General features: G+C 39.3%; 1 protein-coding gene across 9 annotated transcripts in view; it reads right to left on the bottom strand.

Annotated features, from left to right (window-relative positions):
* The window catches only part of EBF1 (EBF transcription factor 1), a 390,172-nt gene that overhangs the window by 133,031 nt on the left and 244,068 nt on the right, over positions 1-13,073 (bottom strand). The window lies entirely within an intron of this gene.

Genomic DNA, 13,073 nt, shown 5'->3' with positions numbered 1-13,073 from the left:
TAAGAGGAGAAAAATGATCTGTTCTTTTATTTTCAAAGAACTATTATGTGCAGTGGCAGAGTCAATATTATTCAAGGAAACAGAAACTCATTTCTCCTTTTAGGTAGCCAGATGACTTTATAGGACACTGACAATTATATAACAGAACTGGGTCTTTCAAAGAAATTTTGATTTACTACAAGACCACAACTGAGTGGTCACTGGAGTCGTTAGCCAAAGAAACTATAAAAGGAATCTCAACGGTATCTGTTTCCAGTGTCAGGAAACGCACAAAGTGGTTATTCTAAGATGTCTGTCTTAAAACGAAAAAGTTATGACAACTCACCATGCACCTGTAACACACACGTTAAAGACTTTAGGCTTAAAATATTCAGAATCAAAGACACTAACATCTAATGCTTACATTGAATAACAACATCAAAAACCGTTAGGGAGGAAAAACTAAGTATATTTTTCTTTTCTTGGCAAGAGAAGGTCATCTGGGCCACCTGTGTGATAGAATCACTTAACAAAGACAATAATATTGATAATCCTCATGGTTCTTAATTTCTATAAAATAAAAAGTTAACAGGGTCTTCAAAAATTCAAACACAACTTATCTTCCCTTTAAATAGTTTTCTCCATTCCTATCTGGAAATGATCAGGACACCTTTAAATAAAACATATGCTCAAACTAACCCATACAATAACTTGTAATTTTTAAAAAATATGCAAAATGCAAAAGGGGTTTTGGAGTATCCTTTTAAAAATAGGCCTATAGTAGGAGGGAAAAGGGCCTTTACAGTTGAACCCAAGATTAATGAGGTGCTGACACATTCATGCAGGCAAGGGGACACACAGGCCTGCCAAATCTTCAGCTTGCCCAAATTTTGTCAATAAAACAGCTGGAATTTGGGACAGATAAACATAGGAAATGATTTTACCTTTGGACTCAATCACCCTGGCCCTCCGTATACCCTTTTTTCACTTCCCTAACCAGAGAAAGACATGATAAGTATATAGGAGCAATATACTGAGACTTCTATAATTCCTACTCTAATTGCACATCTACCTTCTAGAACTGCAGTGCCTAAAACGTTAGCTGAATAGACAACCATTCAAAGTTAGTAACACTGTAAACAATTGTCGAATCTCAATAGCCATGTCTCAGGTACTCAGTAGCCACACATGTCTGATGGCAACTGTACCAGACAGGACAAACACAGAATACTTCTCTCACTGCACAATGTTTTACTGGACAGTGCTCCTCTAGATTGCTTTTGAAAGAAATTGTTCCAATTAACTCATAAAGATTCCAAATTGATACCTCCAGAAATAAAGATAATCAAATTTCCATCACAATCCAGAGATATGCTTATTAACATTCAGTGTGTTCCATGGTATCTTCTATTTGGGTCCTAACCACCAACTGAGGTTATCTGGTGTAAGACCGTAAGAAAGGGAGGAAAGAATTTTGCAGCTAGCCATGGACTTGAGATTTTACATTGATGTTTTTAATTTCTTAGCACATAGCTGTGGTTCAGAATTTTCTCTGTTTTATCTTTTTCTGGATACAGATACTCCTAAAATTTATTATGTGCCCCATTATTCAGAACTCGAAAGACTCAGACAGCACATTTATGATTCTTGGCTCCCAAGCTCTCCTAGCTGATGTGTGTTTGGCCAAGTTAATTTCCCTAAGCCCCCAGTGTCCCTATCAAATCAGAACATGAACAGTACCTAACTCATAAGGCTGCTGTGAGGCTCAGCTAATTAAAGTGGTTAGCATGGCTCCTGGTTCATATCCAGCACCAAGGAAGCATCAGCAGCATAGAAGAGAAGCTGTTGCTTTGTTGGTGATGCTAAACATAAGGTGCAAGGGAATGTGTTGGGTTGATGACCCGAAGCATCTTCATTGCTATCACAAGGCTGAAGCATAAACCACTATTTGGAATCAAAACATACAGCAGCTATTTCTTTTGTGTCTATTACTCAATGTAACTGTTCAAGTTTTAAGACGTTTGTGCTCACAACACATTACTATACCATTTAGTCCTCCCATTAATTGCAATTTTCACTAGTTCCTGTAATTTTGCTGTATCAACCTGTTACATTCGAGACTTGAAAATTAAATGAAATCATACTGCTTTGAAGTTAGTCTGTAAATCACCTTTCGACTCAATGCAGTCTAATGATCCTAATAGTTCCCATGAAGGAAGTTGTCTCAAGAGTTTTGTTCTTGGTTAGAATTCCCTTGCCATCATTTCTCAGACTGTCCTTCCTCCCTTTGTGTCAGGCAGGAGACCTTGTACGTCCTAACTATATTATCTAAGATTCATGAAGCATAACCTCTGTCTCATGAGCACATTTTCAAAAAGACACAAGCAGCTAAATTCGATCATGAGTGGAAGATCACATTGACAAAAGTAGCTCTTGTGGAAGAAGGACTTATGACAAAAGAAACCAAAACAGTTGAGATTTATACCTTTAAGCAATTCTCCAATAACTGTGGAACCAGACAACAGATTATATACCATGAGAATATTTTCAAAGTTCAAGTTTTGAATATTTTGGTAGCAAGATTCTCCCTCAAAACAAAAGCCACTGAAGCAAGTTAATTTTGAATGATGATTTTAAAATGATAAACCTTGATTTTCAATGTTAATGCATCATAACTCAGCAGAAGGAAATTCAAGCTTGAATTAGTCTGTTCCATGGCTTCTCTGTGGTTTCAGTTTGCTTCAATTTCATATTAATCTTTCTTAATTATAGCTATTTATGATTTACCACATTAGTTTTGTGGGTAGTTTTCTTATACCCCTCCTCTTTCTCCTTCCCCATTCCCACTAAAATACTATTATTCCCCAAATGACTACAGTAGTATAGTTCCTTAGTAACACTACAAGATTAGCTTTCTCCTATTTACCTGTAGTATGATGTACTAGGTATGGGTAAAGGTAGGTATCTAGTATCATGTGGTACAGATACATTTACGTGTTTCACAATGGGAGCCCTTCTTTGGGAGTAGAATGTGTACTGTAACATAACTTTACAACCCAGCATGCTACCACCACTCCGTTGTGCTGTTCATCTGTGAGAGTATATATATGTACTTGGCTACCCATATCTATTTTGTAGTTTGCCTAAGGGCTTTCTTATGCCAGAAAAGAATATATGATATTTGTTCTTTTGGGACTGGATTATTTCACCAAGCATGATGGCCTCTAGTTGGGACCATTTTGTTGCAAATGGATTTTTAATGGTCAAGTAGTATTCCATAGAGTAGATATACCACATTTTTTTATCCATTCTTCTGTTGATATTAATCTTAATACAGACCCCTAAATAAGAAAGCTTTAAAAGCAGTAACTATGAGTATATGAAATAAACAAAACATGACAACACTCTGTGGAATAGTACTCAGCAACAACAAAGAACCAAACTATTCATGTGTCTGTGTTAACCTCTTTTTTTTTTAAAGATTTACTTTTATTTTTTTTTTATTGGAAAGACGGATATACGGAGAGGAGAGACAGAGAGGAAGATCTTCTGTCCGATGGTTCACTCCCCAAGTGAGCACAACGGCCGATACTATGCCGGTCCGAAGCCAGGAGCCTCTTCCGGGTCTCCCACACGGGTGCAGGGTCCCAAAGCTTTGGGCCGTCCTCAACTGCTTTCCCAGGCCACAGTCAGGGAGCTGGAAGGGAAGTGGGGCTGCCAGGATTAGAACCGGCGCCCATATGGGATCCCGGGTGTGCAAGGCAAGGACCTTAACCACTTGCGCCACAGCGCCGGGCCCATCTGTGTTAACCTCTTGAGAATTATGCAGAGTTTTAAAAAACAGAAAGTAACAGGCCAACACGGTGTTATAGTGAGAAAATCCTCAGTTTGTAGTGTTGGCACCATATAATCATGCTGGTTCTTGTCCTGACTGTTCCACTTCCAATACAGCTCTCTGCTTATAGCCTGGAAAGCACTGTAGGATGGCTCAAGCCTTGGGGCCCTGCAGCTTCGTGGGAGACTTGGGAAATACCTCCGACTGCTGGCTTCAGATTGGCTCAGCTTAGGCCACTGCAGCCATTTAGGGACTGAATCAGTGGATGAAATATTGTCTCTCCTCTCTGTAAATTTGCTTTTCATTTAAAAATAAACAAATTTTTAAAAGATGGGTAGGAGTAGTAAATCACCCTATATTTTTAAAAAAGCCATAAACAAAAGGTTACTTAATGAATATTAGAAGTTAATTGTTTCCTCCAAAATTTATATGGTAAAACCCTGATTTTCAGTATATTCTCAGAATGTGACTACATTTGGAGATTGTGAGCTGATTATGTTAAAATGAAGCTGTTAGGGTAATCTTACTAGTATCATTACTGGAGGAGGAAATTTAGACCATAGGAAGTTAAGTGTGGCTTCCAGCAAAGACTCTGAGGAAGGTAAAATGCCCATTGTTCTCTGTGTCAGCTGAGGTAGTGAATACACAAATTTTTACATGCAACAAAAACTTTACATAACTAAAAAAGTGCACTGTTAAGTTAGTGGACTAGAGAAATTTGAATAAAACAGCTAGACTGTATCAAGGTCTACAGCCTGATTTTATCCTTGCACTGTAACTTTATAAAATGTTAATACTCAACAGGATATGAATTGTCAATTCTATCAATAAAGAACTCGGCTAAATATAAAGCATCAGCAACTAAGATGTCCTTCAATGGGTGAATGGATAAACAAACTAGGAATCCATATAACTGAATATCATTTAGTGATAAAAAGAAATGAACTATCACAAAAAGGCATGGAGCAATCTTAAATGTATATTACCAAACGGAAAAACAAAGGTCAACCCAAAGAAAGTATACACTTATGACGCCAACTATTTGTACTTTGCAAAGGCAGAACTGTGGAAACAGAAAAAAAGCTAGTGGTGCCAGGAGCCTGGAAGACGAAGTGGGGATTAAAAGGTGGAGTTCAGAATTTGGGTGCTTAGATAATAATGCTAGGTCTATAACCTCTTATATTTGTCTAGAGCTATAGGACACACACAACAAAGAGCAAACTGTAGTGTAAACAATAGTTACCAATAATCTATCAATACTTGCAGGTCAGTGTCAGCTATAACAAATACATTAAACTAATCTAGATATTAGTAATGAAAGAAACCGGGAAAGGGAATGATAGAAGAATTGAGGGGACATGAGAACTGCATACTTTCCACCCATTTTTTCTGGAAACCTAACACTTCCCTATAAAACAAAACCTACATATAATTTTATTCAACAGACTGAAGGACAGAGAGACACAGAGAGAAAAAGATACAGTGAAAGACACAAACAAGAAACTCCCATGATACCTACAACAGCAAGTGTGGCAGCTGCCAGAGAGGGGAGACAGAAATGCGGGTCTCCCATGTGGCTGGCAGTACCCAAGCACCTATGTCATATCCTGCTGCCCCACGCCCATCCCCAGGGTCTGCAGTGACAGGAACTGGAATCAAAAACCGGAGACAGCTCTCAAACTCGTATGGTCCGATTGGGGACACAGGCATCATTAAGAAGGTTAAATATCTACCCCAAGCTATAGAGAGAACCTTTTATCCCACCCTGCCTCCCTGTTGAAATGCTTCTGTATACAGTCATTGCATGTAAGTAACAAGAGACCCAACACATCAACAAAACTAGTGCCTTCCACCACAAGTTTTCAAAAGTAGTAACAGGGGACAACAATAAAGGAAGTCATAAATGCACCCACAAGCAGGCTGTATACCAAAATACTCAGTAACTTTCCCTTACCTGGGATCACATCAACTCCATGAGCTGGAAACTGGATAACCTGTGTACATGAAAAGCTCTTGGCTGGCAATTTTATACAGCTTTGAATAATTGTCAGGTAGAGAGTGTGATTCCTACTAGATGCAATCAGATGGGAAAAATAACTATACATGGAGTTCAGAGGGAAAAAAATAACAAAAGGAGTGCTCAAGCTGATAGCACACTGCAAATTTGTACAACTCCTCCTTATACAGCTTGGAAAATTTAGGTCCAAGAGTTTTTAAAACATCCTCTTGGCTGTAAGATTAAGGCTCAAAGGAAACTGCAGGCTACCAAGGCAGCCCTCAGCCCTGACAGACGCTGCCTTTCATGTGACAGTACAAATCTATTGAGTCTTTGGGACTGACTATGGGTTAAGTATCATTTATCTTAATGGTCTGCATTATTTAGGTCTTAACTTTATCCTTTAAAATAGTCGTGACGTGGATTGGGCACTGTAGCATAGCATGTTAAGCTGCCTCTTGGAAGCCCACACTGCACACAAGATGGCCAGTTTGAATACCAGCAACTCAGCTCATTATCCCACTTCCTGCTAATGTTTCTGGGAAGCATCAGATGGTCCCTGTTAGCCAGGTTCAAGACTGAGATAGGGTTCTTAGGCCCCTGACTCTGGGCTGGTCAGCCCCAGCTGCTGCAGCCATTTAGGCAAACAAATCAGCAGATAGAAGTTTCCTTTCTAGCCTCCTTCCTAAATAAAATCTTTCAAATACATGAATTCTTGACTAATATGGATTGATTGCTAGTGTCTATTGGGTTGAAAGATTCAAAGTATTCATTAAGAATTATGGAGGATGCACGAACCTACATGATGTAACAGAATGGAACTGCTGCAAGAAGAGAGTGGTTAAAAAATTAAACCCATGCCATAAGCTTCAAGGCAAAGCTATTTCTTCTTAATGGAAGGCAAAAGCAGATTCACCTAAACCCTGAGACACTTGTATTAAACTCAGACCTTCAGAAACTGGATTAAGTTTCTGTCTCTTGAACGGTGACATGTGCTAATCATGAAAAACGCAGTAGTGATCTAGAACTCTGTGAATCTGTACACTGGTGGTGACATTTGTTGGTGTCCCTGACATTTAACTGCCCTCGCTGGCTTTTCTTAGTAAGCCAGACATACAATGATCATTCATGCTTACTCACCAAGGGCTATGAATCATAGACTATAAGAGTCAGGAACAAGAAAATGGCAGACCGGCCAACAGCTCAGAGGTGAGGGCGAGACTGTCCTGAGTGTGGTCCTCAACTATCTACACTGTTACCTTAGCTGAATCTCTGAATCACGCAAGCAGGCTGCCCATCTACTAGGTATCTACCACATGCAGGGCATTATTCTACTACTGGAGAGGTATCCAGGAACACAACGGTCCATACGTTCATCTACAAGGCATTCAATTCTTACTAGGAATATAGCTGTACCCAGGCAACCAATAAATAAAAGAAAATACCACCAAATTTCAGATTGGTAAATTCTGAAGGGAAAAAAAAGTAAATAATAGCGGGGAGGACGCCTAGGAAAGAGCAATTTTTGGTTGAGTAATTAAAGCAGGCATCTCAAAGGAAGTGACATTTTGAATGAAATCCAAATAACAAGAAGTATGCTGACATTCGGTGATGCGGCAGAAGAGTTTCTTGGGGATATGGAAGAGCCTGCGCAAAGATGCTGAAGGTAGAAGAGGTTTGATGTATTTGGGGAAGAGAAATTAAGAGAAGGAAGGCTGATTTGCTTGGTTGGAACAAAGTGAACTAAAGGGAGATTGGCAGAAAAACCAGCAGGATTATGCATGTATTAACAGTTAATAACACTGTCTGACATGTAACAAGTGCTCTACAAATTACAGCTTAAAAGGTGTGAGAATGTAAAAATATCTTTTCCTCCTAAGTCTTAGTAACTACAGGTTTCCTCAGAACCAGGATCTGTTGGCAATTACAGATCCAGCCAAACACGTCCAGCTATCCTAAATATATTTTGCATTTTCTTCAAAGATAATTCTACTAAACCCAAGAATATTCTTCCTCTAAGTGCAGCTCTGCCACTCATCAATCCCATTCATGAGAATTCCTCAGTGATGCATAATTTCTGCCAAGGCTCAGCATACAGCTCAAGCCAAGATACATATTTTCCCAATAAGCTGTAATGGTTTAATATATCAGGTTGAAGACTCACCATTCGTATTTACCATGTTATGTGAATGAATACTGAATTCTGAAACTATCATTAAAGCTGCTTTCAGTATAATTAATCAGCATAGCGCATCTTGAAATTATTCTGTATAAATAGTGAGTGCAGCTCAGCTCATAACATTCTGTTGGTAAAGGATTTAATTGCAAGACCTACTGTTTGTCAAAACAATATCAGGGCATGTAAGACGGCGTGGGGGACAGCGGGGAAAGAGATGAGAATATTTACTTCTTTATGTAAGTGCCCTTAAAAGCAGAATGAAACAACAGAGGTTGAGCATACATTTTCTGAATTTGCTCTACAATGTATGGATTGAGAAACACTGACTTTTTAAACAAATAATAAAAATTCTCCAAAATTCCTCAAATTCACAAAATCACAAAAGCCTGTTTAAGTCAAAACTCAGGTCATTATTTTTTGCAAAAACACATTTTTGGTAGGAATTTAGAATGAATAACCAGGTGGTTTCTCCTCAAATGACAGCTATTCAAAATGTTCATGGAAATACTTGTATGAAAAAAAAATAGAATACAAAACCTGGAGAACAAAGGCTCTCTTTTTTTTTTTTCATAACACAGACTCATCACCTACTTCAGTAGGTGAATGTTTTGCTGAACGTATGCATGTATGAACAAATAATTCTACCTTACATCTATGTTCTTACATACCATAGTCACAGATCTAAAATGTATACACTTATGTGATTAAGAATTTAGTCTACAGGAAAACTCTGTTGAAGACCTAAAACGAATTCAGAAATGTGTACTTGACTCTACAGTCTCCAGGTGTTGTGACATCTTCCACAGCAAGGGCCTGAACCCAGCTCTTGCTCCCCTCCCTCCCCACTCTAGGTCTGCCAGTCCCAACAAGAGAAGCTATGGGTCAGGATTTAAACCTTCACCTTGAATGATCTTTCTCCTGTCAGTTAAAAAGCAGTCCCATGACACGGCTTTAACCCAATCCTCTGACATTAGCATCTTTTTAGTGTCAAGATGAAGAAACAGGCTCTTTTAGTCACAGTGAATTTCTCCCTGTGTCATGACTGTTTGTATCTCCACCTTCCCTCCTTCTCCATCCTTCCCCACACCCACCAGAACCGAATGAAACCTGTCTCCACTGTCGCAGTTAAGCAAGTTTGTTACTCTAACCACAGCCTAGGGATTTCAAAAGAAAACATCCATTGTAAATTTAAATATATTACCAGATTTTCTACCAGGCTTCTTCCATCCTGCCTTATAGTATGAACATGGCTGAGCTCTGCAGAAGGTGATTAATTTCTTGAAAACACTGGGGTCACACTAATTGACATGACCTGTGTAATTAAGCAGTCTCTGTTTACACACCAGAAGCCCAGCCACTGTGAGGCTGAGTGTGCTTGACAGAATGTCTTTACATGTCAGAGAGCAACAACCCTCCTTACGTCCTCTGCAGTCGCCTACACGGGCCCCTGACGACTGTCAGGAGAGACGAGCTCTGGCATTGCTGAGTGAAGATCAGGCTGGCCCAGCGTGCATACAAAACCAGGATGAGAGAACAGCTGCACCAGATGACGTTGCAGAGAGCTCACTTAACAGGCAAGAGAGGGTGTTTTCAATCATGTCTCCAAGACTCAAGTTGTCGATAGCCCTAGGAAAAGCTACATTGATACATAGAATAGGCCAGTTTTTCACACCAGAAAAACTGTCACTCCCTATTCAGAGGCAACAAGGACATAAAAAGATCTGAAACCAATGAGTGGGTTATGAAGGAAATGGCAGAAACTGTATGCCCTTTTACAAGGTTTCACCAGCGTCATTCTGACCCTCTGCTGTGAACTAATGGAGTTGCAGGGAAAACTAACTCTCCTCTCTGTGATCCAGTCAGCTGATTGGCTTCCTAGCTCAGTACTGCTAGGTATTTGGGGGCCAACTGTCTCATACTCCATCTAAATGTGGTAGCTTTTTTGCTACAGAGAAGAATTTCCATAGGTTATGTGAAGCTTGGGTTGACTGTTAAATAATAGGTGGTTTTGCTAAAGTGCCTACAAGTGTGTAGTAAGCACTGAACCTAGACTTAACACACTGTGAGCTGTGGTAATGACTCAAAGACCTGAGTCCCTGCCACCGATGGAGGAGACATGCATTGTGCTCCTGGGTCCTGCAGACTCCAGAGTTCTCAGTGCACAAGTAAGAGGTTAAGATTCTGGGAGGAGAATAGATACTCAGGAGGGGTCAGATGTGTGTAAAGACCTGCAAAAGAAGGAAACTTAAGGAACACCAAAATTTACAGCAGGCAAAAAGCATCCCTTGGAGTGGGCTCAAAATTAAATGACTTCAAGAGGGTAAAAGATGGATCCAAGAAGGATGGAATTGTAACCAGCATTAAATGATGTACATAAAAGTAGGAGTAAACCATCATGAAAGAGTAAATATATGTATTTACTTTTTTTCTCTTTCATGATGGTTTAATGAGCCCCTTTAATGAGCCACTGCATCCATTCTAACTGCAAAAATATCCATATGCCTACATGCACATGACCAAACATCAGTTATGTAAAAATTACCCATGTACTGAGATACAAAATATAGAACTCAGTTTGCTTTAGATTCCTTCTTCCCTAATCCAGGGAGCAATGAGTAAGTGATAGGAACAAGGCAGGTTAAACTCGAGATTTAATAAGAAATCTGTCACAGCTGATTAAGAGAGACAAAGTTTTTCAACTCAAATATTGACTTTGTGGTGGCAAAAGCAGCTGCCCCTATTGTGAAAGGTCTGTTTCAGGACACAGATGAGAATCCCAGAAAGGAGCATTGTTAAAGGTTAAAAAAAATCCTACTTATTTGAAGAAAAGTACAGACCCTGTGTGGGAGAGCTCGCATGCCTAATCAAAGGGTGAGATGGTCATCTACCACCACCAAGAGCCTGCCAGAAGCCCTAAGGTACAGGACTGAATCAACAGCCCTCCATCAAGGGCCACTTCGTCCCCCTCTCTACCCTTAGGAGACACTTGGCAATATTTGGAGACATTCTGGTGCTTGTGACAGTTAATAGAAGCCAGTGAAACTGCCAAAAGTCCTACAAAGAATTCACACACACAAAAAAAAACCCTCTATTGCTACACGATGGTGAATCTTGAGGATATTTCTTCAAAGGCATGCATTTTTATCATTTGCAAATCACTTGCACATGCAAAATGCTGTTTTTCTTTCATACGTAGTGAAATAAGCAATCATTTTTATTCCATTTTATAGCTCATGAACATGGGGCTCTAACCATCACAGAAACTTGTCAGAAGTATAACTGATGGCTTCTTATCTCAGTAGCCCTCTACGAAACAAGGCATAAAATACTCTGTGTGCCAAATTAAATCTATTTAGATACTGTCAAAAATAACAGACTGAATTGGGCTTTCATCCGATTTAAGATCTACAGCTTTATAATTTGAGGCTTTCAAACATTTTACAAGCCAATCTTGTGAAGGCAACCAAGGCCTCAGCAGTGCTACCAAATGCCTTCAAGTCACCAAAGTGCATCCTGAATGTTATCTCCAAGAGTTAAGATAAATCCTAGAAGTGTTAAGTAGACATGTTTTTTTATTTTTTTTTTTTTGCACCCCTAACTATGCTTTGCTTTAAGCCCCCAGCTAGGTCAAAATGGATATATGGCTCATCTCACAGTCAAAAAACAGTTTATATTGAAACCCAGTGTTTCTAGACACTCATGTGGCAAGACAGTCAGCAAACACATTTAGTAGCGTCACATGTGTGATTTCATCAGCTTAATTGTGAAGCTGATGACTCCAAATATACATTTAAAAAATCTTGTTTAGAATAAGAAGACCCAAGTTTACCCACATGAGGTCAGAATCTGGTAACAAAATCATGCTCTGAGAAACTAGAAATCTACAGTTTTCCCCCTACGCATCTCTGCCAAGACAAAAGATAGCAAAACCACGAAGAATTTTATATAAATACCTCAGAAAAACTCAGGAAACAATGCCTTCTTCATATTGAATTTATTCTTATTAAGACTACTAAAATCTCACCCTTTTTTTAGAAAAAAAAATATCATTTTGAAGAACAAAAGATGAAGACATTGAAGGTTAATACTCAAAACTATCTCTTCCTGTCTTCCTCAGAGAAGGTACAGCCGAAATTTTTTCCAGAACCTCTTAGAAGTCATACACTGCAACCTACACTTAAAGCTAGCTAAATATACTTTCAAGCATACTTAAAACACAAAATTGACCTGCAAACAGGTTAGTTGTAAAATTAGATGGATAGCAACCCAAGGATCTGGGGCGTCGCTGCTCAAAGTGTGGTCCATGGTTTTGGCAACACCTGGTAGCTTGTTAGAAATGTAGAATTCCAGTCCCACCCCAGACCTCAATCAGTATGTTAACAAGATCTCCTGGGAATTCTCAGCCTCTTAAGTTGGAGAGGCATATGTCTAGAACTCAGCAACCTTTACTAACATCCAAGTACATTTTGGAGTCTTAGAAGTTAACATATTTGTTTTTAAGCCTTCTTGCCTTTGTAAAGGTATAACTCTGTGAGGTTAGCAACCACTCATGTTTGCATGGTGGCAGTTCTGACTGATGCTTGAGTGTATTTACTTGTGCTGTACAAGGATATTTCTGGAAGAGAACTGAGTACCACTCACACCTCTCTAAGCATTTTCCTTATTAAGAAATCCATCGATTATGGGCAGTTACTGTTCACAATTTCCAAGATTGGAAAAGAAGAATAGAGAATAAGGAAAGAAAAAGAGAACATAAGAGCGGTTTTCCCAATTTTGCTCTTACTGATATTGTTTTTGTAAACTAAATTTAGTCAAAGAATTCATCATTTCTACTTACGTCACATAATCGATGTCGGGGAGGAACATGAGTCCGGTCAGGAAGTAAAACTAGACTCAAAGGATTTCACTGCCTTAACGAGGGAGCACAGGTGGTGAAATCCCAAGTCTCCTCCAGGAAAAACAACTTGTAGATTGCACACACCTGGGGGACCAAAAGCTGCACCTGCTCTTCACCTCTAGGGAAATCACCATACTCTATCTCCCACCGCCTAAGACTTTGTACCCTCTTCTGATACTGATGTCAT

The sequence above is a fragment of the Ochotona curzoniae genome, unplaced genomic scaffold (genome assembly GCF_017591425.1).
Source record: "Ochotona curzoniae isolate NIBS_2020 unplaced genomic scaffold, NIBS_Ocur_1.0 contig_1, whole genome shotgun sequence".
NCBI classification, from domain to species: domain Eukaryota; kingdom Metazoa; phylum Chordata; class Mammalia; order Lagomorpha; family Ochotonidae; genus Ochotona; species Ochotona curzoniae.
The sequence above is the reverse complement of the archived record's forward strand: the minus strand, read 5'-3'. Positions and strand labels throughout refer to the sequence as shown.